The sequence below is a fragment of the Anabrus simplex genome, chromosome 2 (genome assembly GCF_040414725.1).
Source record: "Anabrus simplex isolate iqAnaSimp1 chromosome 2, ASM4041472v1, whole genome shotgun sequence".
Classification (NCBI taxonomy): Eukaryota; Metazoa; Arthropoda; class Insecta; order Orthoptera; family Tettigoniidae; genus Anabrus; species Anabrus simplex.
In genome coordinates this window covers 854,527,444-854,555,112 of record NC_090266.1, presented here as the reverse complement: position 1 = coordinate 854,555,112, position 27,669 = coordinate 854,527,444, and positions in this window count along the sequence as shown.

Below are 27,669 nucleotides of genomic sequence, written 5' to 3'. Positions count from 1 at the left end.
TAAAATACATGCCGGTATATACTGAAATGAAAATTAATTAGGTACACTTATATCTAATAACAGAATGTTCGGCCACTTACAGTCTTTAAAAGTCAGTCCAGTACTTCTTGGTGTGGATTCCACTAGATGCTCGAACAGCTGCACTAATATTATGTTCTGAACAGACATAGAGTTTCAGGAGATAAGAGGGAGATAAAAGCTTTCAGTGAACAGCCCTTTCAAACTCATCCCAAATATAGCAAATAGGGTTGAAATCCATAGACTGGGCAGGCCACTGCAGTAAATGAAGTACACTGTCATGTTCCTTAAACTATTGCGCATGTGACGATCAGTATATGCATTTTCGTACCGAAGTATTGACTTCTAACCTTAGTTTAGCTCTTTAAGATGGTAACCATGCTTTTTTTTAGTTAGTCAAAATAACCTTTAAGTCATTCAGTCCGTCAAATACAAGATACAAACGTATAAAATACTAGTACATACAAGAATTTATTCGATGAGGTATATTGTACACATTCTGCTAACTAGTAGACTATCATGTCAATTTGCCAACTGGTACAATTAACAGCAAGTCTGAATACATCTTCGGCGTCCCTGTAACTTTTCTTCATGAGGGAATTTGCTATTAATGTTAAATTTATTAATAACAAAATAATTACAGGAAAAATATACGGCTTATTAACAGATCCCATAGTTCGTTTCCACATCTCAACAGACCAGCCACACGACGTGGATAGGGAAAAGAAGTTCATCTATGAACCGACTATAGTTTATTATAAAGACAAATTTTAATGTAACCAAGCTCTGCATTTGGGAGACGAGTGGGTTCGAAACTCACCGCCAGCTGTCCTGAGAATGATTTCTATGGTTTCCCATTTTCACTTCCAGGCAAGTGCTAGGATAGTTCCCATTCATAGGCCACAGCCGATTCCTTCTACCTCATCCAGTTTCATTCACCAACATTGATTTCATCTTCATTGGCTCCTCAACTGAGGTTGGCGTCAGTAAAGGCATCCGGCTGTAAAACATGGTGTTTTTTGCCTGCTCTGTTGTACCCCCCTTCGATATTTCCTGGAATGGATCACTGAGCCATGCCGGGTACCTACCAGCCGACCCGAGGGCATACTACGGACTACCCTCTATTGTTCTCTTCATCTGGTTACTCCGTGCGCTTTCTCAAAGGTGCAACGAGAATGTTCCGTCTCTGGTCGAGCTAGCCACGAATGGGAGTAGGACGGTAGTAGTGTAGACTGCCGCCATTATCCCACCGGCGTCAGAGCATGGCCATGTAGCCTACTGAGCGAAGTACTGTGTATGTAATCCGCCTGTCACCCAGCAGCCCCCGGTTCGATTCCCGGCCAGGTCAGGGGTTTTTAATTGTAAATGATTAAAATCCCTGGCCTGGGGACTGGGTGTTTGTGTTGTCCTTAACGTTCCTTTCCTCACATTCAACATTGTGTCAATGAGGATTATAGCCTGTCCCAGGTAAAGACTCCCGATCTGGAGTCCTGTTGTGAGAGACTTGTACAGTAAACAGACAGCAATTATTGGAGTGTGGTCACTGATGGTCGAACTCGGGGCCGGCTTGTGACAGGCGGACGCGCTGCCCCCTACACCGTGGGGCCGGAATGGTTGTGCGTTAGTCCCAGCCTGAGTAACAGAGGGTCCCAATGATGGTTAGAACAGGGTGCTTTCAGCTTCGTGAGGAGCATTAAGAAGTATAAGTCTCAATCCTACCCATCCCAGACGTGGTGTTCCTTGATTTAGTCTCCATTTCAAATCCAGATGAACGTCAGAATTATATCCAGTATGTCACGTCTAATTTCGTCGTACCTTTACTTCCCGAACACACAACAGTCCAGTTACCGAGGCCACTCACCCACATCACTTAGTACACGAGGCTGTGACAACAATCCACAAGGACTGTAACAGCATTCCTCATATTCAGGGCTGCCGACAGTGGGGTTCGAACCCACTATCTCCCGAATACTGGATACTGGGGAGATGGTGGGTTCGAACCCCACTGTCGGTAGCCCTGAAGATGGTTTTCCGTGGTTTCCCATTTTCACACCAGGCAAATGCTGGGGCTGTACCTTATTTAAGATCACGGCCGCTTCCTTCCCAGTCCTAGCCCTTTCCTGTCCCATCGTCGCAATAAGACCTATCTGTGTCGGTGCGACGCAAAGCCAATAGCATTTCTCATCCTACTCGATGTATCTCCACATCCCCTATTTTAGACACTTCAGGAAATTAATGAGAATTGAAGACACCACAAGAAGGAGTATATAGGCTAGTATTAAAAGTAAGGACAACATTTGAAAGGGGTTACTGACTGTTGGTGATCATATTTGAAGCTGTTGCGTGACAGTACACATCCTGTGAGGTTAGAATAACAGAAATGTTGCCGCTGGCAGTAAATAATGATTGAGTCAGAGACTATATAGTTTACATCACACATTGGAGCCGCAAGCACGCCGTCCACCTGGGCTCTAATAGTCTAACCAGGAAGACGCAAGGAGGGCGGGTCTGGCACACTCTAATTGTGTTCAGAGGGCGTGCCCTTCCACAGTTGGCGACCCGAACAAATGAGCTCGTCTCGAGGCGGGGGCTGCTTCGTGACCCATGAAGCCATCAAGTTGCTCTCCTTGATGGCAAATAATAATAATAATAATAATAATAATAATAATAATAATAATAATAATAATAATAATAATACTGACTTTCAAAATCATCATCTATGTGTTATCGTAAAAGTAGTCATTGTGGTGCAAAACCAATAATAATATTTATTTCATAATATTAATTTCATTTTGTCAAATAGAATCTAAATGCCGGCATGCGAGAGGCGGTTCAGCCTTTGCCTTCTGTGCTGAAGGCTGCATCCAGAACAAATTGGCCAGAGAACCGTTTAAGTAGAATTACTGGCACGTTAAAAGAGTACTTCAAATTAATAATATAGTACATTACTTCCTATTAAGTACTACTACCGTTTTCGAAGGCGCCAAGGTATCAGATTTTATTCGTCCATGAGTTCCTTTATATGGGGGCTGCCTGGTCGAGGCGTTGAAGGCGTGCTCGGATCACACGGAATGACGCGGGTTCGATTTCCGATCAGAAAGTCGAAAAATTTAAGAAACGAGATTTCCAATTCCGAAGGTGCACTGGGCCATGAGGTTCACTCAATCTACACCAAAAAATGAGGGCCAGATTAATTCCTGGGGGCAAAGTTGGGCAGGCCAAGAGCTAACCACACTACCCCACCAAGTACCGATGTTACCTTCCACCCCTCCAACGGCCTTCATGGCCTGAAACAAGAAGGCTTTGCTTTATTGCTCTTGGAAGTTATTTTACGTACCGGTAAATCTTCCCCGACGAGGCTGGCGTATATGAGCACTGTCAAATGCCACCGGACTGAGACGAGATCGAACCCGTCAACTTGAGGTCTTAACGTCAGAACTTACACCATTTGAGCCACTCACTGCTTTTTGTCTCCTCTCCTGTTCATTGTTTGTATAGAAGAGCCGGTAAAGGAAACCAAAGAAGAATTTGGAAAGGGTATCACGATCCAAGGAGAGGAAATCAAAACTCTGAGATATGGCGATGATATTGTTGTTGTTTTTATCTGACTCTGTAGAAGATCTGGGGAAATTGCTGAATTGTATGGGCACAGTCTTGAAGAAGAAGTTTTTTTTTCTTCATCAGCCCACAGGCTGGGTGGATCCTCGAATAGCACCACCAAAGATTATGCTGTTATAAGGAAACCGAAAAAACCGACGGCAGCGCCAAAATGAGGCATACTAGGCAAGACGAGCAGTGACGTAGTTTGCCATTGCTTTCCTCACGGGGCCAGAAAGTGCTATTGCAGCACGACTTACCCTATGAGTAACACCTTTCATAACAATCAGACGCTCTGGTCATGCTCCGAATGTCATTACTCAGCACCACCCATACCCCAGCAACTTCCATATTGGCAGAGCCATGAATGAGGCTGGGACTTCAGTAGAAGTTACATTTTGCTCTGGCCTGTGCCAATAGGCAGGAAGAGAAGTACAAGATGAAAATAATAAATCCAGAACAAAAGTAATGGAGTGCAATCCAGGTGATGCAGGAAATATTAAATTAGGGAATGAAGTCTTAAAGGAAGTAGATGAATATTGTTACTTGGGTAGTAGAATAACTAACGATGGCAGAAGTAAGGAGGGCATAAAATGCAAAGTTTATTTACAAGTTGTTTTACGTCACACCGGCACAGATACGTCATATGGCGACGATTGGACAAGAAAGGACTAGGAGTGGGAAGGAAGCGGCCGTACCCTTAATTAAGGAACAGCCCCAGCATTTATCTGGTTTGAAAATGGGAAACCACGGAAAATCATCTACAAGGCTACTGGCAGTTGGGTTCGAACCCACTATCTCCAGAATACTGGATACTGGCCGCACTTAAGCGACTGCATTTACCGAGAACACAATCAAGGAAGATCTTTCTTAAGATAAGAAATTCACTCACTAAGAACTTTGATATAGGAATTAGAAATATATTTTTGAATAATTTTGTCCAGAGCGTGGCAATGTATGGAACTGAAACATGGACAAAAACTAACACAGAAAGATACAGAATAGAAGCTTTTGAAATGTGGTGTTACAGAATAATGCTTAAGGTGAGATGGGTAGATCAAATCACGAATGAAGTGGTGCTGAATCAAATTGATGAGAGGAGAACGATTTGGAAGAAAATTTGACCAGAAGAAGAGATAGAATGATAGACCATATTTTAAGACATCCAGAACTTGTTCAGTTTTTTTTTTTTTTTTGCTAATTGCTTTACGTCGCACCGACACAGATAGGTCTTATGGCGACGATGGGATAGGAAAAGCCTAGGAGTTGGAAGGAAGCGGCCGTGGCCTTAATTAAGGTACAGCCCCAGCATTTGCCTGGTGTGAAAATGGGAAACCACGGAAAACCATGTTCAGGGCTGCCGACAGTGGGGATCGAACCCACGATCTCCCGGATGCAAGCTCACAGCCCCGCGCCTCTACGCGCACGGCCCACTCGCCCGGTCAGTTGGTTTTAGGGGGATGTGTATGCAGTAAAAATGGTAAGGGAAGAACAAAGCATGAAAATGAAAAACAGATTAGAGTAGATGTATGATGTAGTGGCCTACGTAGAAATGAAAATATTAGCACAGGATAGGGTGGCTTGGAGAGCAGTACCAAGCCAGTTTACGGACTTATGACCCAGGCAACATTATTATTATTATTATTATTATTATTATTATTATTATTATTATTATTATTATTATTATTATTATTACAAGTTGCTTTTACGTCGCACCCACGCAGATAGGTGTTATGACTACTATGGGACAGGAAAAGGCTACGAGTGGGAAGGAAGTGGCCGTGGCTTTAATTAAGGTACAGGCCCAGCATTTGTCTGGTGTGAAAATGGGGATACCACGGAAAGCCATCTTCAGGGCTACTGACAGTGGAGTTTCGAACTCACTGTCTCCCGAATACTAGATGATTATTATTATTATTATTATTATTATTATTATTATTATTATTATTATTATTATTATTATTCAAACAAGTTACAAGGGAAGAGTGCATAGCGATGAATCACGGATCTTACGTAAATTTTGCACAGACGTTAAATGAGTCAACGGCCAATACATTGTGATTTTTTCGGTAATTAATTCATGTGACTTAGAGAAAGCGTTAAATTAAAGTTCGCATGTTTGAATGTGACTACGCAAGGCTGCGGCGCGTGCTGCGTTCACTCGGTACCGCGCCACTGGTCTTCTCTTTTATTCCGTTAATAATTGCGTAGCACGTCGCGGAAATGATATACCGGCACCAAGAGAAACAATTTCATTCCTGCAATGATTGTAGGGTCAATAGAGGCAAATGAAAGTTCATCAGTATAACAAGGGGCGTTGCACACGAAAGCAAGACACTCCTTATAATTTCTGCAACAACGGTGCTCACCTTAGAAATGTTGAAAGCACAAAGCGGTTCTACACCACCACACTTAACGAAGCAAGGATAAAGGCAAGTGGAACATTTTAAAGTCACCGCTAATGCTCAAATGCTTCCAGATTTTGGACAAGTACTGGCTTCGGTACCAGGCGATTTGCCACATATGACCAAAACGAGGAGATGACAGTTGGTGGTATGTCAGAGACTGAAGTTTCTTTGCGTCTAAACGATACCCAAAATCAATAATAGAGCAGTGTCAGATAATCTACGTACAAAGCATTACCATACTAAAAACCTGTGTGCATCTAGTGGTTGACACTAAGCTGTGGCACCAGTTTGTATATATTTATGTCCAGAAAATGAATCCCGGAGGAGCGCAACTTAACGGGCAACTACTTTTTTTTTTTTTTTTTTTTTTGCTATTTGTTTTACGTCGCACCGACACAGATAGGTCTTATGGAGACGATGGGACAGAGAGTGGCTAGGAGTGGGAAGGAAGCGGCCGTGGCCTTAAATATTAAGGTACAGTCCCAGCATGTGCCTGGTGTGAAATTGGGAAACCACGGAAAACCATCTTCAGGGCTGCCGGCAGTGAGGTTCGAACCCACTATCTCCCGAATACTGGATACTGGCCGCACTTAAGCGACTGCAACTATCGAGCTCGGTGCTTGTGGTTTTAACTTCGCGCGAACAGATTGAGGGTTTTCGGCGGCGTAAGGACGGGAAAGGGCTAGGATAGCGAAGGTAGTGGCCATGCCCTTAATTAAGGTACGACGTAAAGCAACATGCAAAAAAAAAAAAAAAGCACCAGCAAAGAACAAACTGAATACAAATATATCCTCATTCAAAAACTGAATTTGAAGAATGACAAAATATTTTTGAAATTTTGCACTTTCGAAAATGATATATTTTCGGTATGATGGTGACATCTGTGGTGTAGTGGTTAGCGTGATTAGCTGCCACCCCCGGAGGCCCGGGTTCGATTCCCGGCTCTGCCACGAAATTTGAAAAGTGGTATGAGGGCTGGAACGGGGTCCACTCAGCCTCGGGAGGTCAACTGAGTAGAGGTGGGTTCGATTCCCACCTCAGCCATCCTGGAAGTGGTTTTCCGTGGTTTCCCACTTCTCCTCCAGGCGAATGCCGGGATGGTACCTAACATAAGGCCACGGCCGCTTCCTTCCCTCTTCCTTGTCTATCCCTTCCAATCTTCCCATCCCTCCACAAGGCCCCTGTTCAGCATAGCAAGTGAGGCCGCCTGGGCGAGGTACTGGTCATTCTCCCCAGTTGTATCCCCGACCAAGAGTCTGAAGCTCCTGGACACTGCCCTTGAGGCGGTAGAGGTGGGATCCCTCGCTGTGTCCGAGGGAAAAGCCGACTCTGGAGGGTAAACAGATGATGATGATGATCATGATGATGGTGACAAACTAATATATAGGGTGAAGCGAAATTCGCGCACTCGGGCGTCGCAGCGCGACTCCTCACATGCCAGCAATAAAAACATGTCTCTCACAAAAGTTGGCCTTTCGAGTATATCAGGCAGAAAAAGGACGTTGGAGAGTGGCAGTTTGGCAACACTATAACCACATGTTAGGTAACTACCTCTGTCAGGACGTATTATAAACGCTGTACAGTTGGTGCAGTGGACAGCGTTTTGGTTTAGCATGCAGGAGGTCGAGGGGTCGATCCTGAGTTGAAGCGTGTATTTTCTTATTTCGTAAATGTAGTCCAGGTGGTATGGTATCTCTTAATCGTCAACAGTGATTGCAGCGGGTCCTATAGACACCATTTGCATTAACATACTACAATCCCAGAAATGGACGAACAATCGTCTTCATTGGTCAGCTTTGAAAGACGCCCTTTCCACGTCGTGGGCGTGAATTTATTCGCACCACTTCATTTACTAGATGCGAAACCTGTTTTCTTTGAACCCTCCTTCAGTGGTCTCATAGTTTAGTATCGTATCGTATCGTATCGTAATCTGCTTACCCTCTAGGGTCGGCTATTCCCACGGACTCAGCGAGGGATCCCACCTCTACGGCCTCAAGGGCAGTGTCCTGGAGCTTCAGACTCTTGGTCGGGGGATACAACTGGGGAGAATGACCAGTACCTCGCCCAGGCGGCCTCACCTGCTATGCTGAACAGGGGCCTTGTGGAGGGATGGGAAGATTGGAAGAGATAGGCAAGGAAGAGGGAAAGAAGCGGCCGTGGCCTTAAGTACCATCCCGGCATTCGCCTGGAGGAGAAGTGGGAAATCACGGAAAACCACTTCCAGGATGGCTGAGGTGGGAATCGAACCCACCTCTACTCACTTGACCTCCCGAAGCTCGTACCACTTTTCAAATTTCGTGGCAGAGCCGGGAATCGAACCCGGGCCTCCGGGGGTGGCAGCTAATCACGCTAACCACTACACCACAGAGGCGGGATCTCAAAAATGCCAATATTTATTTAAAACATTTGGGACCGGGCGAGTTGGCCGTGCGTTTAGGGGCATGCAGCTGTGATCTCGCATCCTGGAGATAGTGGATTCGAACTCCACTGTCGGCAGCCCTGAAGATGATTTTCCGTGGTTTCCCATTTTCACACCAGGCACATGCTGGGGCTGTACCCTAATTAAGGCCACGGCCGCTTCCTTCCCATTACTAGGCCTTTCCTGTCCCATCGTCGCCATAAAACCTATCTGTGTCGGTGTGACGTAAAGCAAATAGCAAAACACATAAGAAACATTTGGGCACCCCTTAAATTGTAAATTGAGAGTTTTTATGTTTATTTCTTATGTTTATTTTTACTTTCCAGTTAACCACTAACAACATTTTAAAAGGTTCGTTTTATAATAATGGAAATGCTCAACTTATATGAAAGACTTATCACTACCGAAGGTTACGCAGTCTAAGGGAAGATGGTGAGATATTACGACATGCTAGGCAAGGTGAAAGTTTAGGCAGTTCCCATTCCTTCCATCACTGGGCCAAAGGGTGCTATTGCAAGACGACTGACTTTAAGTAACTTACACTTTTCATAGCATCCCGACGCTCTACCCGTCTTCCGAATTCCATTCCTCAGCATCACCCTGACCTCTACAGCTTCCGTACCGCCATAGTCATAAGCGAGACTGATGAATCAGTGGAAGGTACATTTTGCTCTGGCCTGAACCAAGAGAGAAATGCAAAAATACTGCAGCCATCGAGTGATAGAAATGAGCATCTCTCAAGATCGAAGAATTGGATCCAGTCCAACGGGCGGTTAGCGTCGTGTAGCTGTGAGCTTGCATTCAGGAAAGTGGGTTCGAATCCCACCGTCGGCAGCCCTGAAGGTGGATTTCCATGGCTTCCCCTTTTCACGCCAGGCAAAAGCTGGTTGGGGCTGGGCCTTAATTAACGCCACTGCCGTTACCCTCCCAAACCTAGCCCTTTTCCATACTTGCGGCACGGAAAAATCTTCCATGTGTTAGTGCGGCATTAAACCACTAGAAAAAAATAAACAAGAGAAATTAATTCTGTCTACATCGTCTATCCCGGACCGCTTTGTTGACGAATTCACAGATCCACACTTGACAAGACTAATACTGCACTCTATATTCCTAAAAAATTCCAGATTTCCAACTGTATATTTTATTTTTAAAATGTTTAATATTTTTGAAAGATTTTTTAAATTTCCGGACGAAAATACGCTTACATTTCTCTGTTTTCAGGACTACTTTGTTTCACGGGAGTGAAAGTGGGATCAATCATTCAATACTGATCTGCATTTAGGGCAGTCGCCCGGGTAGCAGATTCCCTACCTGTTGTTTTCGTAGCCTTTTCTTGAATGATTGCAATGAGATTGGAAATTTATTGAACATCTCCCTTGGTAAGTTATGATGTAAGTGTGTTGAGTGCTCAGCCCGGAGGCTGGTTTGGACCTCAATAGCTCCGCCATCAGCCGACATAGGTGATCCAGGAGTCACTGAAGAGGGGTGCTAGGGAAATGAGGAGTAAGGTAGTTTCCCATTACTTTCCTCACTGACCCAGAAGTTGCTATTACATATCAGTCTGCCAAGCACACTGAAACACCCGCCCCAACCGACCCTATGAGTGACTTTTTCACACCATTCTTAACCGGGACTGGCTGCATACGGAATGGCATTACTAGCATCGCTCATACCTCGGTCATTTTCATGTCGTCAAAGCTAAGGATGACCGAGCTCGATAGCTGCAGTCGCTTAAGTGCGGCCAGTATCCAGTATTCGGGAGATAGTAGGTTCGAACCCCACTGTCGGCAGTCCTGAAAATGGTTTTCCGTGGTTTCCCATTTTCACACCAGGCAAATGCTGGGGCTGTACCTTAATTAAGGCCACGGCCGCTTCCTTCCCACTCCTAGCCCTTCCCTGTCCCATCGTCGCCATAAGACCTATCTGTGTCGGTGCGACGTAAAGCAACTAGCAAAAAAAAACTAAGGATGAGAGTGAGATAGGTGAATGAAAGTTTTAAAAAAAGTTCTGGCCCACTCCAGATGACATAGTGCACTGTAAACACTAGGTCTTGCCAGCAAAGGCATATTCATGTTTCAAGTGGGATGGTTGGAACATCAAAGTAGCAGGAACTGATTGTTGGTACAATTATGGGGAAATTCTGTAATGCCACAAGGGCTCCTCAATGAGGGAATAAAGGCTAAATTAGGAAAAGAATCGATAGATTAAAATGAATAAATGAACCAGCGTTTGTGGTATGATCATAAGATCAATGCCGGATTACCCAATAAACAGTGTAGGCTGCCACTTTTGGGCCCCGCACTGCTAGGAGCCCAAGACTGCAGATCAAATTTTAGACCCCAGTAGTAAATTATGTGCCTGTGAGAACTGAAGATTTTACGAACAAATTTTGGAGTAGTTTATCAATTACAATTGTGAGCTGAGTTTCTTTAAAATAATTACTGTCGTGCGAATAGCACTTTCATTCACACAGTTCATGAAATGCAGATATGAAGGGCAAGAAATGTCCCTGTTACCACAGCCGATACATAAAGATGTCCCTAGTGACCGGTTTCACTGCTCAGATTTCCTCGGTGTCATACAGCCTCTTTTTTGAAACAAAGTTGAATCAATCTTTCTAAATATCTTAACATATTGAGGATTTAAAAGCCTCTCATGACCGGGCGAGTTGGCCGTGCGGTTAGGGGCGCGCAGCGGTGAGCTTTTATCCGGGAGGTAGTGGCTTCGAACCCTACTGTCGGCAGCCCTGAAGATGGTTTTCCGTGGCTTCCCATTTTCACACCAGGCAAATGCTGGGGCTGTGCCTTAATTAAGGCCACGGCCGCTTGCTTCCCTCTCCTAGGCCTTTCCTATCCCATCGTCGCCATAAGACCTATCTGTGTCGGTGCGACGTAAAGCAAATAGCAAACAAAGAAAAAAGAGTCTCATGATAACAAATTCTTCTGCTGAACGGACACTTTTCAATCAAAACTACTTAAGGCTTGTCTTCTAACTTTAGTGGCATAATAACGACTAAATTCTTTTGCCACAATTTCTACTGAATATGACATCGTGCAAAAAAAAATGGCTTTCGGGACAATCTCAATGATTTAATTTCAAAAATGAAAGGAAACAGCATGTTTAATATTATATTAGTTTTTTTATTTATTTATTGAGGAAGCTCAAGATACAGCTACACTGAGCAAATTTCACTTGCACTGTCAACAGACTAATTAACAAATGTAATCTTTCATGGTAAAATATAACAAACATAAAAAAGGTAACAAGATCAGAAGAACAACTGTCCGAATCGAAAACCTTGAGACTGTCCATGTTCATAGCCAAGTCGTCGTGGGTCAAAATGGCGGTATAACCTCTTCACAATCAACTTATCCTTACGAGACTGTTTACACCCCTCCCGGTTATACTTTTACTTGATGCTATATCATGCTCTTGTCTCCTATTAATATAGTTAAAGAGAGTTGGGAGGCGTATTAGGAAAGATCGTTCAAGTATTGAGTGCTGAGTGTGGGGAATGTGGAGAAGGTCTTTGGTTCTGGTGGAGCGGGAAGGAACACGGAGAGAGAAGAGTGGGACAAGATGTTCCGAGAGGTAATGTCCATTTAAGATTCCGTGGAGGAAACTCAGGTCAGCTGCCTGTCGCCTGATGTGCAGCGGTGACACACTTATTGCCCTTTGCTGAGTAGACGGATTTCTGTGCTTGGTGTTTCTGTTCCTAACAATTGCAGCAATGAAGGATACTGCTCTGTCTAACTGGTTAATATTGGAGGGGGTGGCTGTTGTCCAAATCGGAGAGCAGTAGTTCAAGAGAGGTTGAATAAACGTGAGGAAGAAGTGACGAAGAGCAGTGGGATCAGAAATTTCTGTGAAGCGGTAGAGAATGCCTAGTAATTTCATAGCCTTGGTTGTATATGTTTCCATGTGATTCATAAATTGTAATTTTGTATCGAATATTACACCTAAGTCTTGCCGTTGCGTAACTACAGTGATGAGCTTGTCGAGTAGGTAATATGATGTCCGTAGAGGAGATTTACGTAGTGTTATGGTCATGTGGCTGCATTTTTGTGGATTGGGGATAAGTTTCCAAGTACGGCACCACTTCGAGAGGGCGTTAAAGAGAGGACTGTAGCAGAGCTGCATCTGCTGGATTCCTGATCTCCCTAAATATCTTGCAGTCGTCAGCAAAAAGTAGGGTATTTGCTGTTTCATTGAGGTCGGACGGCAGATCATCCATAAACAAGAAAAACAGCAAGGGGCCTTGTGGGACACCGGAGGTGACTGTTAACGGTGAGGATGAAGTGCCTGATATTATCAGTATCACTCTCTGCCAACTGTTATGTAGGAAGCCAGCACGGAGGGTCAGAAGACTGCCATGTATATTAAATCGTTCGGAGAGTTTATGGAGCAGCAGAGTATGATCTACAGAATCGAAAGCTTTCGAAATGTCTGCGTAGCAGATATCCAGCTGTGATTTAGCTGCAATGGCATGTGATGCAAAGCTATGCAGAGTGGCCAGGTTTGTTAGAGAAGAGGCACCTGGTAGAAAACCATGCTGATTGGTTGAGATATAGGGCAAGTTGAATGCGAGGAGCGCTGGTGTTTATCTTTTTCAAAGATAAAGGATAGTGTGAGGAAAATAGGAATTGTTCGGCAAGATGAAACATTACATTTGTTGCCTGATTTGAGAAGTGAAACAATATTCGCCTGTTTCCAGATAAAAGGAAAATAGCTCGCGGCAAAACATATGTTAAAATAATTTAGAGAGAGGGACGCAAAAGGTGCTGGCAGTATTATTTAGGAAAAGAGGTCCTGTAGTGTTGGGATCGGTAGCTTTGTTGGTACGAAGAGTTTGAAGAAGGTTATGAACTTCACTTGGTGTGGTAGTTCTGCTTGATAGTGTTCTTTCCTGTTTTATAGTATTCCACGATACTGCTTAAACCATGTTAATATTACGTAACACTGTTTTCATCTAAACTAACTGGAATTCTAATATAAACATGATTTTATAATGTTTGACTTTGTTAGCAATTTGTATTAACATGGGGATGAAATTAAGTATTTGATTGGAAGTACTTGGTAAGAGGGTCCCGAAGAGCTCAACTGCCTATGGGCCCCTATAAGGTTTAATCCGGCACTACATACGTGACCTAGGAAGATAATGGACTCAGCCATGGAGGGTAAGACAAAACGACGAAGGCCTAAACGACGACGGTTAAACTCAGTTTTCATTGTGTTCACTTGTCAGAAGAGTGTCCTGGGGACGCTTGTCTCATTTGCAGAAGCTTGCAGATTGAACGTTAAGGGTAAGAGATTATCAAAAAAGTTTATGTATGTATGTGGTTATCTTACGTGTATTTTTCAGCAAATTATTTTTAACAGCAAATGAGGGAGGTCTTATTTTACAGCTCCAAAAGTTCCTCTTGAATTAAAAATGACGCGAGAGGGAGGGACGCGAGTTAACCCTTGATTTGTCTCTCCATATGGCGGTGTTGACAGACACACGTGTTCCCGTTAGAGGCAGCTGACCGTCTGCCGAGCTCTCCTTCCTCAATGGGCTCTATTCACACACACATACCAACTTCCTCCCCTACGCAAAAGACTCACTAATGTTGGAATATCCGTTAGTTTATTCAGATGCAGCCGGACTAACTGACTTGCGACAGACGGTGTACTGTATACGACTTCCAAAGAGCTGTTCACTTTCATGTACTCATGTAGTAAGCTCTTAAATTATATTCCCTAACCTGCACATTCTTCTGCACAGGAAGGATTTCATAGCCTTTCTGAGCACTAGAGCACGTAATAATACAACACTACGCAGCATCGCCATTCTGAAATATTCAGTCTTTAACAACTCCGTCGCTCCTGTGAATGGAGTCTCTTTCTGCAATCAATTCCCGAGATTTTAGAAGTCCCGCTCACAGAACGAGCTTGTAGAACGACAGCGTATGACTTCTTCATCATCATCATCATCATCATCATCATCATCATCATCTTATTATTATTATTATTATTATTATTATTATTATTATTTATATTTTTATTATTTATATTATTTATTATTTATAATGTCCTGCGTGATATGCGAGTAATTATCACAGATCGTAATAGAATAGAATTGCACTAGACTACTTCCTAGACAGAAACTTGTACAATCACTACGTTAGCTTGAAGGTAATGACAGTATGGCAATAAGAAAAAATGAAGTAAAAAATATCAAAGTAAATATGAAAGAGACGAAAATCATAAGTTACAAAATAAATATTTTCATTTCACTCTTACATTTCAATTAATTGTCTGCCTTCTCAATTATCTACCTAGGATTAATGAGTACTCGTACCGTAACAAAAAACCGAAACCCTATGGTACTTAGAAGACATGCAGATTACTAGATGGTGAATGGTCAGCGCCACGGAACCTCTCGGCCATTATTCTTTGGATTACTAGGCTGCGGCCGCTATTTCACTGTTAGATAAATCCTCAAGTGTTCTGAAAAGTGAAGATCTCGAGCCAGCTCTCAGATCGAGGTCAAAATCCGTGACGTGACCGCAAATAGAACCTGGGGTCTACGAATAAGAAGCGGACTCACTATCCCTAGGCAGTGGGACCATCAGAACTTATGAGAAAATATTCTGCAATACTTTAAGTTTTTATTCATGAACAGATACGGCTCACATGTTTGGTAGCACTGTGTAATTGTACGTAAGTTGGGTATTCAGACCGAAGGCTGGTTTGATCCTTCACAGTTCCACCAACAGCTGTCATAGATAGTCTAGACGTCACTGAAGAGGTATACTAGGGAAATGAGGAGTGAGGTAGTTTCCCGTTGCTTTCCTCACCGAGCCAGACGTTGCTGTTACATATCAGTCTTCCAGGCCCACTGAAATGCATGCACCAACCGACCCTATGAGCGATATTTTCACATCATTCATAACAGGGACTGGCTGCATAAGGAATTGTATTACTAGCATCACACATACCTCGGTCTATTTCATATTGTCAAAGCCAAGGATGAGACTGAGACAGGTCAATGGAAGTAAAATATGTATTCTAGACCATACCAGAAGACATAGTGCAGTGTAAACACCACATCTTGCCAGCAAAGGCATACTGTGCAATTAGTCTGTGTTAATTCATACAGTAGGCCTACTGAAAGGAAATATTTAAAACCTTCTGTGGACTAACTCTTCAGGGGAGACCCTACTAAAATATTGGTCTAGAAATGGACCAAAAAGTAAGATGTTGGTGCTAGTGGGACACGTGGTAATAACTATTCATGTGTGGTTAATTTTAAAGCTCCCATGGACATGTTGAAATCACACATGTACCTCCTTCAACTGGGTACGCCCATTTGTCTGAAGAAAAGTCCACCTCCTTTATGTAACGGTTAGCGCTATTAGCTGTCGTCTTCAGAGATGTGAGTTCGATTCCCTGCATTGCCACCGATTTAAGGTTGCCAGAGGAGGTGGTATGTGATTAAAAGATACATGCAGCTCACCTCCATTAGAGGTGTGCCTGAAAAGAGCTGCACCGAGCTCGATAGCTGCAGACGCTTAAGTGTGGCAAGTATCCAGTATCGGGAGATAGTGGGTTCGAACCCCACTGTCGGCAGCCCTGAAGATGGATTTCCGTGGTTTCCTATTTTCACACCAGGCAAATGCTGTACCTTAATTAAGGCCACGGACGCTTTTCCTAGACCTTTCCTGTCCCATCTTCACCATAGTACCTATCTGTGTTGGCGCGACGTAAAGCAAATAGCAAGAAAAGAGCTGCACTACCTCGAGCAATACGGGGACACACGTTTGCTTTATTGAAGAAGGAATTCGGACTAGTCATGCTGTTTTTGATGTTTTTACTTTGATCCGTGTGATATTAGCTGTACTACCTTTTGGCACTTTGGACAGAGAAACTAATAATTAATTTAAATGTAAAAGAGGAAATTCGTGTTAATGCAGGGCTTTCTTCTAATGTACATTACTGAAAAATTCTTTCTGGAATTTGAATGCCCCCTCTGCAGGAATTTCTACCCGGCAGACTTCCACTTTTGTAAACACAAATATCATTCATAACTCGTAGTATCTACACCCATGTTCATAAAAACAGAACACCTTCAAAGACTAGAGATAGGATGTTCATATTCACAGGACATGTTCATTAGTATTTTCTGCAGAAACGATTGGCATTTCAGTCACCTAGGTTCAGCATGTGTCTTGTTGCCTAGTAGGCACTGGGTCCTCCATGGGCAATGATAACTTGTTCCATGCATGATGGCATCGATGCGTATAAGGCACGATTGGCATCCTGGGGTATTGCCATTCATGCTGCATTCACCTGGTTCCACAGTTCATCCGTGGTGGTGGGCACTGGGTCACAGCGCCGCACACGTCGTTTCACCATATCCCACACATTTTCGATTGGCGACAAGTCCGGTAATCGGGCGGGCCAGAGCAACAGTCTGACATCCTGTGACAACAAGAAGGCACGTGTTCGTGCAGCAACATGTGGTCGCGCATTGCGCTGCTGAAACATGGCGTCTGGAGTGCCATGCAGAAAGAGTATGGCTACGGGTCGCAGGATGTCATTCACGTAGGTCAAACTGGTCATAGTACCTTGGACACGCACCAACTGTAATTTGTGGCTCAACCCAATAGCACCCCACACCATAAGGCCTTGAGTTGGCGCTGTATGTCTTGTGCTAATGGAGTCAATGTGATGCCTCCCCACAAGTCTGCGGCGAATCAAAGTGCGGCCATCATTTTCAAAAAAAAGAATCTGGATTCGTCCGAAAACACTATCTCCTGCCATTCCTGACCCCAGTGACGTCGTTCCATGTCTAGCATGTTTATGCACATTAGTCAAAGGAAGGCGGAAAAGTGGACGACGCGCCGGTAACCCAGACCGTAATAAACGGTGACGGACTGTCACTCCTGATATTGTACGATGCGTTATACTGTTCCACTGTTGCGCCAGAGCCGAGGAGGACGCAGATCGGTCCTGCAATTCCATTCGGATGAGGTGTCGATCTTCTTGGGGGTTGGTGTGGGTGGTGCGACCAGAACCATCTCGTCGTGTTCTACGGCCTTCTGTGAACCATTCTGTACGTACACGATGCATTGCCGACACACTTCGTCCCACACGAGCAGCAGTTTCCCGGAAGAATGCATCACGTACTTTCATGCCAATAATGCGCCCTCTTTGAGACTCACTCATTTGAGGGTACGGTTCTCGCATACGTCCGCGAGGCATCCTGCACGTCTGCTCAAGTCACACTGACCCACTACCTTCGGTTTTTAGCGACAACGAGAGCCGCAGGCACTTTTACCAGTCGGTGGTGGTGCGCCGAGATATCGATGTGGACCTTGAACCTGAAGGCTAACATGGTTCAAATGCTAATCATTTTTTCAGAACATACTAATGCACATGTCCTGTGAATATGAACTTCCTATCTCTAGTCTTTCAAGTTGTTCTGTTTTTTTTAGAACATTAGTGTATTTCATTTATACTCATTAGGAACTTTCAGAACTACTGTACTTAGTGTTAAAATATTTTAAATTAATTTTACGATGCAAATACATACAGAGTCTCTCATATAAACCCAGACCGAACGCACGGTGTTTGTACCCTGCGCTACGGCAGCTGCAGTATGGGAGGCGTGCGCATAGTTCTTGACCATGCAAGCAGCCTGCACGTGTTCGACCTGGCAAGCATGAGTTGCCAGTCTGAATCTCAGCTGTTAACATGTTGAGACAGTTATCATTGCAACATCGTATTTTCGTACGTAAAAGTTCTGGTTTCATCTTAATGGTCCTGTGAACTGTTATAACTCTCGCTATTTACTAACTAACCCCATGGCACCACAGCCCTGAAGGGACTTGGCCTAGCAAGAGACCGCTGCTCAGTCCGAAGGCCTCCAGGTTACGAGGTGTCGTTTGGTCAGCACGACGAATCCTCTCGGCCGTTATTCTTGGCTTTCTAGACCGGGACCGCTATCTCACCGTCAGATAGCTCCTCAATTCTAATCACGTAGGCTGAATGGACCTCAAACCAGCCCTCAGATCCCGGTAAAAATCCCTGACCTGGCCGGGAACCGAACCCGGGGCCTCCGGTGACTCTCGCTATTGGTGTGCAGAAAATCCTAATGGTGTTTTTGAAGTCTCTCATTATGATAGGAAGATTGGTGTTTGGCGTGTTGTTACTGCCTGACGAATAATTGGGCCTATTTTTTTCGAAACGACAGTAAGTGCAGAGAGGTACCAAGATGACATTTTGACGCCGTTCTTCCGTCAGTTAACGGAAGAAGAAAAATCACGTGGGTTATTTCAAGAAGATTCGGCCTCTGCTCATACCGCAGAAGATTCCCCTCTTACAAACTTGGAAGTGTTTACAGACAGAGTGAACAGTGCTGGTCCATTTCTCCCTCATTATCCACAACTAACAGTGTGTAATTTTTTCTTGTGGTGAAACTGAAAGAAAAAGTGTATCGAACAAGTCCCCACACATTGGAGGAACTGAAAGAAAACCTTACGATTGAAATCGGAAACATTGCAGTGGCAGAACTCATTCGCATCAGCCAGAATGTGGTTACCAGATGCAATGCCTGTATAACCCAGGAAGGTCGACACTTCCAGCATCTTTTATAAGATAAGATTTCGTATAAGATTGTATACACGCATAAAGCAGGGCGGCCGCACACGACATAAGTTCGGCTCAGGCAGCTGCCTTAGCGCAGGCTACAAACACCGCGCGTTCGTTCTGGGCTTATAGAGTCCACTACCACTAGGAGTCGTGAGACTACCTCATACCGTGAGGCGCCGGGTTATTTAACAATATCATTATAAATGTATGGTTTTACAAACAATGTCAATTGCGCTATAGCCCTGATGATCCTTGACCAATCCAGCGACTGCTGCGCAGATTAGGAACTGACACGTGGTCAGCATGAAGTATCTCCTCGGGCTGATTAGACGTCCACTCAGCGTACGTAAGAAATACTGAAGTGCTACTTGACGGTGAGAGAGCGGCCTCGGTATAGAGAGCAGAGAATATGACCCGAGAAAGTTCTTCATGCTGATCAAGTGTCACCTCGTAATCCCTGACCTGGCTGGAGTCAAATTATTTTTAACATTCATAACACAAAATATAAGGATATAATCAAATTCATAGGTACTGAGCGGAGTGGGACAAGCTCTGCATTCGGGAAGCGCGTGAGTTCGAACCCCACCGTTGGCTGTCCCGAGAATGGTTTTCTGTGGTTTTCTATTTTCACTTCCACGCAAATGTCGCGACAGTTCCAATTCGTAGGCAACAGCCGAATCCTTCCATCTTCGTACCCAATTTAATTAACCATCACCCACTTCATCTTCTGAGGATGGCGTCAGGAAGGTCATTCACCCGTAAAACACGCCAAATAAATTCATCTCATCCTCGATCCCGTACCAGGAAATTGGGACTAAGGGGTGGACATACATACATACATACATACATACATACATACATACATACATACATACATACATACATACATACATAGGCCCTACATAACTTACATACCATCAAATGTGTAGGTACATCTACAAGCGAATATATGGTATGTCAGTGGATAATTAACTCCTAAAATTGCCTGTACGTAGTACTAAAGTAACAGATATTATTGTTTTCAACAATATTTCCCCCTGGAACACACTTTGCTGATAAATTATAAACCGAAAGATTAAAAACTAGGTACCCAATTAAAGTTTGATGCCATGACTGCGACAATTTCCTAAAGCTGATTTCATTTTGCTGGGACCAGCTAATGAAGGGCCTGCTCTCCTCTCTAACTGTTAACAAAGAGCCACTCTGTTTCGGCGAGGGCGCCACCAATTATGTTCCTGATTTGTGGATGAAATGCAGAGCACATCCGGACAAGTTTGTCTCAGTTTGCCTCCTGCACATCGTTTGGGTTGAAATATAACCAGAAACCCCTACAGGAAGGATATTACTCACTTAGAAAAAATTAACGCTACTCCAACGAAATACAATGAGGCACTGACGAATTGTTGTTAATTAACACTATGGCCATCCTCATCAACAGCCCACCACCCAACAGCTGCGTCTTAAAACTCAAAAGGGGCAGTATACACACATATACTGTATATATCTTCATGATAGATTCTTATGCCTTTCAGCGTTCAATCTGCAAGCCTTTGTAAGTTATCTACGTGCCTCCAGAATTCTCTATTTATAACTAGCTCTGTGGCCTCGTTTAGATCCACACTTCTTATCTTTAAATCATTATAAGCTTAGTCTAACTATCGTCGCGTTTGTCTCCCTATGCTTCTCTTACCCTCCATGGCCGAGTTCATTGTTTTTCTTAGGTAACCTATCCTCTTCTATTCGCCTCTTCTATGGAGGTCATCCCTAACTTAGCCTTTACCTCTTCATACCGAGCACCCTCCTGCCATTGTTCACGGTATTGGCGTACGCAAGATGGGTGTTCACCGGATTTTTTTTCTATTTGCCTTACGTCGCACCGACACACACAGATAGGTCTCATGGCGACGATAGGACAGGAAAGGCCTAGGAATGAGAAGGAAGCAGCCGTGGCCTTAATTAAGGTACAGCCTCAGCATTTGCCTGGTGCGAAAATGGGAAACCACGGCAAACCATCTTTAGGGCTGCCTGAGTGAAATTCAAACCCACTATCTCTCGGATGCGAGCTTCTTACAGGATTTTAATACCCCCCCCCCCCCTTTGAACACTTGAACTTCACTTTTTGAATTAAAATATATAACAATTTAATAATAATAAGAAGAAGAAGAAGAAATGTATGGGCGAGGTGGTAAAGGCGTGTTCGGTTCACCCGGAAGGACGTGGGTTTGATTCCTCGTGAGGAAGTCGAAAAATTTAATAAACGAGATTTTCACTTCCGGGGGTGCACATGGCCCTGAGGTTCAGGCAGCCTACACCAAAAATGAGTACAAGGTTAATTCCTGGACGCAAGGCGGCCGGGCGTGCCCAGGTTACGAATAGTGGAAACCTTTACCTTCCACCCCTCCAAGGGCCTTCATGGCTTATACGGAGATGACTATGCTAATAATAATAATAATAATAATTTTTCGTTCCACCAACTACATTTTCGGTTTTCAGAGTGCCACGGTGCTGAAATGTGTTCCACAGTTCTTTTACGTACCGGTAAATATGCCGATAGAAGGCTGACGTAACTGAGTACATTCAAAACCCACTCAACTGAACTGGAATCGAACTTGCCATCTTGGGCTAAGAAAGTCACACCGCAACACCTACGACCAGAAATGATAATATTCTAATAAATAGCAACACTAATCTTCATCACCTTCTTTTTCTTCTCCTTCTACCGCTTTTCACACACCCTGGTGGGGTCGCAGGTGCGAACTATGTCACATATGTGGACTTGCCCTTGTTTTATGGCCGAATGCCCTTCCTGACGCCAACCCTATGTGGAGGGATGTACTCACTGTAACGTGTTTCTGTGGTGGTTGATAGTGTGGTGCGTTTTGTGTGTCAATGAAGAGGAGAGTGTTGGGACAAACACGAGCACCCCGTTCCCGAGTCAGACGAATTAACCACACGCGATTAAAGTCCCCGACCCGGCTCGGAATCGAAATTGGGACCCTCTGAAGCATAGGCTCCAACGGTGACCATTCAGCCAAGGAGCAGAACAAATAATAATAACAATACTACTACTACTACTACTACTACTACTACTACTACGACTAATAATAATAATAATAATAATAGTAATAATAATAATAAATTTACCGCTAAATAGCATTTAAATAATCAGTTTAAAAAAATAAATATCCCCTTACCCCCCACTCGTGCCGGCGAATATCTGCGAAAGCCATTTTTTCCGACTTATTTATGTCGGGAATCATACTCGCCACATTCATGTCTGTTACTTCTACAATACACCGGGCGAGTTGGCCGTACGCGTAGAGGCGCGAGGCTCTGAGATTGCATCGTGGAGATAGTGGGTTCGAATCCCAATATCTTTAAGTTGTACGCCCCTAGCAAAAAAAAACCTTATAAAGTATGGAAAAGGTATCCTGAGTCCACCCAGCTTTCATTGCCGTGCACGAATATCGGTCTGAGACCAGACCGATGTAAAGATTGTTTTGACCGAGACTTCTTTTTTACAAAATACATTGATCGAAACTGTGAACTCACAGAATTAGCTTTACTGAACCTAGATTCAATTTAACTTAGTGTACTATCATCCCGCAGGAATAACTACAGAGATTTTAAAGAAAAGTAACTCACAATACTTCTTATTTTTTATTTGTATTTCGAGGACATTCAAAAGTTTAAATTGACCGGTTTATGGACTGATGATGATGCTTGTTGTTTTAAGGGGCCTAACATCGAAGGTCATCGGCCCGGTTTATGGACTGATTTATACAGAATTTGCACATAGGAGGGAGTAAAGGAGCAAGGTCATGGGATCTGGGGCAAGGTCTCAGCGAATGTAGCAGGCTTCACTATTACTGTAATCACGAAAGGCGGGCGGGGTTGTGTTGGGAGTAATAATATAACTAAATAAGAAAAAAAATTTCTAAGCCCACAACATACTGTACGACTGATTCGCTTGAAAAATCGCAGTTAAGTGCGATTATTTCTTTTTATATTAGGTTGTGATTTTTTTACCAGTGAAGAAAAATCAGAAGCAAAGCCATCTCCATGAAAGCCCTCGGAGGAGTGGAAGAAAAAGCCTTCCACTACACGTACTCCTGGTACTAAGTGGGAGAAAGTAGTTAGCTCTGTGCTCGGCCGACTTTGCCCCCAAGAATTAACCCGATATTTTTTATGTTATAGACTGAGTAAATCGCAGGGCATGGTGCCTCTCCGTATGTAGAAATGTCACATTTCAATATTTAAATTGCCCGAAAGGGAATCAAAACCACGTCCTTCTGGATCCGCCGAGCACGTCTTACGCCTGAATGTCGATACCAGCAACGTAAAATTTACATGTCAACGGAAGTTTTTCGTGTTATGCTGTTACGATCCACTTCTGTTTGTTTGCTATCGTAAGGGAAGATATGTGTTCGAATCCTGAGAGCGCATGTGTCTTTAACGCTCTTTGTCTTAGAATCCCAACGATTGCTCAGCGTGTTTCCAGATTTTTTTTATAGCCAGCGTCTTCTCCATCATCAAGTAAAATTCTTTTCTCTTCCTCGTGATGATAAGACATGTCACTTCATCATCATCATCATCATCATCTGTTTACCCTCCAGATTCGGTTTTTCCCTCGGACTCAGCGAGGGATCCCACCTCTACCGCCTCAAGGGCAGTGTCCTGGAGCTTCAGACTCTCGGTCGGGGGATACAACTGGGGAGTATGACCAGTACCTCGCCCAGGCGGCCTCACCTGCTATGGTGAACAGGGGCCTTGTAGGGGGATGGGAAGATTGGAAGGGATTGGCAAGGATGAGGGAAGGAAGCGGCCGTGGCCTTAAGTTAGGTACCATCCCGGCATTCGCCTGGAGGTGAAGTGGGAAACCACGGAAAACTACGTCGAGGATGGCTGAGGTGGGAATCGAACCCACCTCTACTCAGTTGACCTCCCGAGGCTGAGTGGATCCCGTTCCAGCCCTCGTACCACTTTTCAAATTTCGTGGCAGAGCCGGGAATCGAACCCGGACCTCCGGGGGTGGCAGCTAATTACGCTAACCACTACACCACAGAGGCGGCTAGACATGTCACTTACTAACAATAATTATGTAATTTGTTTATTATTATTATTATTATTATTATTATTATTATTATTATTATTATTATTATTATTATTGTACGAGTCTTGAAGTTGTACGCTTGCATTCCCAAGATGGTGGTGGGTTCGAACCCCACCGTCGGCAAGTTTGAATGTGGTTTCCATTTTACACCAGACAAATGCCGGATCTATATTAAGGCCACAGCCTCTTCCTTCATACTCCTAAGCCCTCTCCCATCCCAAAGTCGCCGAAAACCTACCTGTTTCAGTGCCATGTTAAGCAGCCAGCAGAAAGAAAGGAAACAAAGCCTAGGTATTTTCATTAGCATTCATTATTCTCAATACCCTTTCGATATTTGATTTTAAGACTGGAGACTTTTTGGTTAACTTCTGAGTCTCATGTAAATGTGTGAAGAGGGAAAGAGACAGAGAGACAAAGATAACTTGCTAATAATAATAATAATAATAATAATAATAATAATAATAATAATAATAATAATAATACATATTTGTAAATCTCAATTTGTACGGACCGCATAGAACTTAAGGCTATGTGGTCCATTTCTTCTTGTCTTTCCGGAACCTCCTTTCGCTTCTGATCTTTCTTTGCTCCTTAGATATTACTAATGTGGGTCTACATTTTGGTCCTTTCGTTTCGAATGTCTTGATGTTGTCAATTCGGCTTTTAAATTCCTTTCTGTTGTTGACAATGTCTGCTGTAAGTTTGCGTCCCTCTTGACTCTTCCCCCTACTTCGTTGTAGTCTTCAATCCTACGACGAACTACACTTAATGATCTCCTTCGTCAATCGGATATCGTTCATTCTCGCTAGATGTCCATAGAATTTCAATCTTCGTTTCCTCATGGAGTGTGCCATTTCAGTGTGTCTATAAAAGTCCTCGTTCTTTCTGTTCTTCTGTATCCCATTAGTATCCCTAAGTTGTCCTAGAATTTTTTCTCAAGATTTTCTTTTCACATTATTCCATTTTCCTGTAGTTCCCCTTTCTTATTCAGTGTCAGGCACTCCGAGCAATGAAGACCCATTGGTTTTATTCCTCTCCTGTGGTTTCTGATTTCAACCTTCTAGGATGTTACTCCTTTGTTGTAGGGCCTACCTGTTGTGACTTAGTCTGTAGGCCAGTTCCAGGTTTCTAGATCTTACCTTAACTTGCCTTTTTATCCAGCCTATTTGGTTGTATCCATTCTCCCAGATATTTGAACTTCTCAGTTCTTTTAGCGATTTCGTGAATACTAACCAGCATTTTTGGGCATCTCCTCGGTTATTGAATAAGATAGCCAGACCATCGACGAAAGCTAATATTCAACTTCCAGGCTCTGTCCTTTCCTCCCAAGGTTTATTCCCTTTATTACTTACACTTCCAAAGCTTTCTCCGAGATTCTCGTTATTTTCTCCTGGACGATAATGAAGAAGATCGGTGATAGACCGCCTTTTTATCTGACTCCTGTCTTTATTTCAAAAGGACCAGATATTTCCCAAATAATTTGACTTTTGAGACGATGTCCTTCAAAGTTTGTTTTACTATTCCTCTCGGATTTCCTATCGATCCCGAACTCCTCTAGTGGGCTGAATGAAGTTGGTCTGTCAATTGAGTCGAACGCCATCTGGATGTTACCAAATGTCACAACGGTCTTCTGACTTCTCAAAGCTATAATAATAATAATAATAATAATAATAATAATAATAATAATAATAATAATATATATATATATATATATATATATATATACATAAAATAAGAGTTTTGTCTGTACATTGCTCAGAATTTAAAAGGGATGGTATTTCCGTATCAGTCGTGCCCACAGTAACAAGGAAATGCCCTTTTTAGTTTTCCGTAATGTCTGTCTGTCTGTCTGTCTGTCTGTCTGTCTGTCTGTCTGTCTGTCTGTCTGTCTGTCTGTCTGTCTGTCTGTCTGTCTGTCTGTCTGTCTGTCTGTCTGTCTGTCTGTACACGCATCACGAGAAAACGGCTGAAGAGAATTTCATGAAAATCGGTATGTGAAGTCGGAGGATGAACCACTACAATCTAGGCTATAAATAATTTTATTCACGTTGACTGAAATGATACTTTAGGGGAAGGCCTAAAATTTAATTCTCAAATATTTATGTTATTAGTGGTACTATCTTAATGAAAATCGGTATGCAAAGTCGGGGAATAAGCCGCTATAATCTAGGCCGTAAATAATTTTATTCATGTTGAATGAAATGGTAGTCTAGGGGTAGGCCTAAAATGTAATTTCCAAATAATTATGTTGTTAGTGGTCATATCGATAAATACTACATATCTAAAGTTATATAGTATTATATTTACGATAATTTATGTCTTATACATTGTTACCATACCGGCTATGACCAGAAATATTCATGAATTTGGATTTTTGTTACTAAGCCTTTATCAGCTTTGAGTCACGAGAAAATGGGTAGACAGGATGTAATGAAAATCGGTATGTAAAGTCGGAGAATAAGGAACTACAGTCTACGCTATAAATAATTTTATAAGACGCCCTAAGATCGCAGAGTCGAAAGAAAACTAAATGTGAAGGCCTACAATATAAAAAGCTCATAAAAATGATCAACAATAACATTACATTGACCATTGTTTGTTGTTATGTGCTTTGTCTGCTGTTGCCACTCCTCTCCGATAGATTAGGATTACTGCTGCGTACCGAGTTTTTTTTTTAATTGCCTTACGTCGCACTGACACATTTAGGTCTTATGGCGACGATGGGATAGGAAAGGGCTATGAGTATGAAGAAAGAGGCCTTGGCCTGGAGTGAAAGTGGGGATCCACGGAATAACATCTTCAAGACTGCCGATAGTGGGATTCGAATCCCCTATCTCCCGGATGCAAGCTCACAGCTGCGTGCCCCTAACCACACTGCCAACTCGCCCAGTCGTACGAGTGTAATAGTATGCCTAAATACTGGCGGGACGTAGCTGGGAAGTTAGGTAACTTTCTTCTTTAGCATGCCATTCCTCTGTTTCAGAAATGTTCCGATACTACTGGTACGTAACACACTGGTTCATCATAGCATTCGAGCTATTCAATCCCTACTCTGAGGCACTGATTGAAATGAGAAGTGTGCATATTTAGCGGAATAATGGCAGAGAAGTGTTCAGGGCTGTCTGCGGCCTGGTCATTCCAGCTCTGGAACTTTGGACTGTTAGATCGACACCGTATTACTGTTCGTTAAAAGTGAGAAAATGTGCAGTTTTTCATTTGATCGAGTGTTTTATATTATAACATTGCTTTTAATCCCTACATTCCTACTGACGTTTTTGTAATGACCTATGTTGACTTTAGTTAGGAATAGCACAAACACAGTCTTTCTGAGAATCCCGTAGCGAAGCACGGGTACATCAACTAGTAATAATAATAATAATAATAATAATAATAATAATAATAATAATAATAATAATAATAATAATAATAATAATAATAATAATAATTGTTCCGGGGTATCTGTGGAACGCAGAGGTGAA